This window comes from Camellia sinensis, chromosome 3, assembly GCF_055761805.1.
Source record: "Camellia sinensis isolate YWXY chromosome 3, ASM5576180v1, whole genome shotgun sequence".
Classification (NCBI taxonomy): Eukaryota; Viridiplantae; Streptophyta; class Magnoliopsida; order Ericales; family Theaceae; genus Camellia; species Camellia sinensis.
In genome coordinates this window covers 171,924,906-171,928,218 of record NC_138963.1, presented here as the reverse complement: position 1 = coordinate 171,928,218, position 3,313 = coordinate 171,924,906, and the positions used below count along the sequence as shown (strand labels likewise).

At 35.5% G+C, this 3,313-nt stretch overlaps 1 long non-coding RNA gene across 2 annotated transcripts; it reads right to left on the bottom strand.

The window, feature by feature from the left end:
- Positions 1-242: 242 nt before the first annotated feature.
- On the bottom strand, positions 243-2,245 carry LOC145821194 (uncharacterized). Of its 2 annotated transcripts, XR_014363223.1 has the most exons (3): positions 2,072-2,245; positions 1,092-1,144; positions 243-326 (listed from the first exon to the last, which is right to left on the bottom strand). It is a non-coding gene; the product is annotated as an uncharacterized LOC145821194 (long non-coding RNA). The 2 variants fall into 2 exon arrangements; XR_014363222.1 differs by having other exon boundaries at positions 1,092-2,245.
- Between the last annotated feature and the right edge of the window lie 1,068 nt (positions 2,246-3,313).

Below are 3,313 nucleotides of genomic sequence, written 5' to 3'. Positions count from 1 at the left end.
ACAGGGACTTAGCCCAAGGCACACGTAAGCCTAAACACGAATCCAATCACATTGAACAACTGAACAATAGTCCAATAATAAATAACCAAAACTCAATCCAGACATGTCACAATTATAAACGGCAAAATCAACCGTAATAAAAAACCATCCAAACTTATGGGATATAAACAACCCACATATCAAAAATAATCCTAAATGAACTTTGATAAGAATAAATATAAATATGCACAAACTTGACATAACACTCTAAACTAAAGGAATGCCCTAGAGGTCCATGCAATTGAGTCCCCGCTATGCCATGAGTCCACTCTAAGTCCTTCTAACACCTGGAAGTGATAAAAACTAAGTCAGCTGATAGCTCAGTGAGTAGCAACATGGATAGTAAATACAGTTTTGAAAACAAGGTTCAATTCCAAAATAAGATATATATCACAGAAACTAGATTGGCATACAGTTTGGTAAATACAATCTGTTTCAAAAAGAAGGTTCCACAAATCAACACTTAAAATACTCATGTCTCGCAAGAACATGATAAACGGCATTTTCCACTTAAAACAGATTATAACATGAACACCAATAATTTTCTGGGTACCAATAAAAACAAATAATCTGCCACACAGTTCTCAGGCTATAAGCCCCGTTGGATCCAATACCGAACTAAGAGTCATCCTTAGGGTGGCACCTGGGCCTTTTCTCAAAGACGATCCGATTGAAGGTCACCTAGTTGTTTTTAAAGGTCTGTTCCTTACAATCGTTGAGCACTAGAGTCATCACGGCCCAACCCGGATCTGTTCCCTAGTGGCCAGAGTCACCACACACAGTGGAATAATTTCCCTGGACTAAATACACACATGGTCCCAATAATCAATACACATCAGTTTTTCAAAACATGGTAGTTCATCATTATAAACATGAGACCAAAACAAATAGTTTACAGTATGCAAAGTTCACACATGTTTCAGAAATAATTTGATTCAATTGATAATATAATAATTTATCAAAACAGTTTAATCATGAAACAACAATTTAATTTTCCAACAGTTCAGGGTATGGGAACATTTATAAAAAATATGTAGCATGAAACTACTCACCTGAAACGCAATAATATAATCCTCGAATAGAGTGTAAAAGTCCAACTAGTGGCCTGAACCAAGTATAAAAACTACGCGTCACAACTAATTTAAAAATACTAAAAAAAAATAGGAACTAAGTAACCTCAAACTAAAACGCACTAACACGGCTCAACCCAACTCACCGTTACTCTTAAATATTACCTAAGTTCATATTCTTCAAGGTCTAAAATCACCCAAGACATAGATTCCGATCGAAACTTAACTAAAAATAACTTTAAGATGAAACAGTGTTTTAAACAAGTTTTCCCAATCTATTCGCTAATTTTGAAAATTACAAAATCCACTCCACGCTATTCGAAAAATTCCAATAACCTCCAGATATAATCTAATATATCCTAAGTTTCAAACCCAATTGGTTTCACTTGATTTGCTTATCAAAATAATTATCTACAATTTATTATATCCAAACAGGTTGTTTTCTGCAGCACTTTAAAGAAATTGACGGTTCTCTTAACATACACGAGCAATCAATGCAAGGCCAAAAACGTATGAAACTAGACTCGTAACCGGTTCTAATGACACTAATTTGATAATTTTTGGATTTATACCCAAAGAGAACAACACTCCCGAATTTACTGTTTTGGACTGGTTTCCTGGACAGATTTGAATTCCTCAATTTATATGGATTTCGACTCCCAAAAATTATGAAAACATTCAGATATGCAATTCAATGTGTAATTGATCTACTGTAAAAATTTCAGATTAAAATTCATCCGTTTGATATGGTTTCTTGATTTTTAAAGTTTGCGATTCTGTGCAGAATTTTTTGGACTGAAAATTACACCCAATCTTTACACATAAATTTAGCTCCTCAAGTTTCTTAATAGGATATCTATATACACAATACATAAACCTACAACCTCTCCATGAATGAATAAAATAATTATAGAATAAGGATAGAACAAAGAAAGAAGAGAAGAAAACCTAAGAGGGCTAACCTTTGATAATCACACACAGCACAACACACCCAAAAGTTCTTTGATTGCAACATCTTCTTCTTTTTTTCCTTCTCTCAAACCTTCTCCCGTGGCTGCTGTGTTGTTGCCCTATGTGGTGAACAAATAATAGAGTAGGGTTTGTGTTTATTTTATTTTATACTAGTGGTGGGCACACTTAGGTCAAATAGATAGATAAATATACAAAATACATATATAAGTTACATGCAACTCAAATGGTAGGAGTCTTATATATTAACCTTATGGTCTAGAGTTCAAGTCACACCCTCCTCTCTCTCTCTTTTTTTTTTTATTTTTTAATAATAAACCTTGCTTCTCAATCAATGACTTTCACCATAAATTTATTTTAGGTTTAAAATTAATTAAAAGATTCTCCAATAATATTTAATTTGCACTTAAAGATTCATAATAAAATATTTGAGATTTGTAATATTATTATTTAATTATTTACTTAATTTTTATATTCGGGTTCTCACACTACGTATCCCAAACATGGGAATCAAGCCTCACGTAGTTCCGGTTAAGGTACACTCGGGTATTTTAACCTTCACTTTGTTTGGCTCTCACTTTTGCCAAGGCGCCCAATGCGGGTTTTCGACCTTGCGAGCTTCTTTTCATTTTCTTTTGTTCATTTCTTTTTCTTTTCTTTTTGCATTTTTTGTCTTTTTCTCTTCTTTTCTTCTTTTTTGTATTTTTTTACTTTTTTTGTATTTTTCTCTTGCTCTAACTTTTGCCTGGGTCGCCCTTCCAGGTTTTCGGCCCAACGAGCCTCTCAAAGGGTAAAAGTGTAGCAAGTCCATGCCAAATGGTTCCTGAACTGGAAGCCCCTCCGTGTCTAGGAGAACGGCTGTTGCAATGATTTATAGGAGAATCCATCCCGGTTACTCCACGAGCTTCTTCCGGCGAGATCTACTCCTTCTGATTCGGCTTTGATGCTTCTTGATCGAAGGCTACTTCAAAACTGGCCACACGGGCCTTTCATGGCGTTTGTCCGTTGAACTTTCTGAACGTTCTGAACGGGTTCAAAGTCGGAAAACAAATGGGTTTAATCTTGAGGCTGAGAGCGACCCTAGGCTGCGCGACCTCAAGAGGGATTCCACACAAGTCTTCACAGGGCCGCGTAAAACATTTGTTTTTGAAAGTTTTTTTTTTTTAAGAAAGCGACAAATCGCTCGCGTCGAAGATAGTGTGGAACCAATCTGGATCAGGCCAGGATCCTTCTCA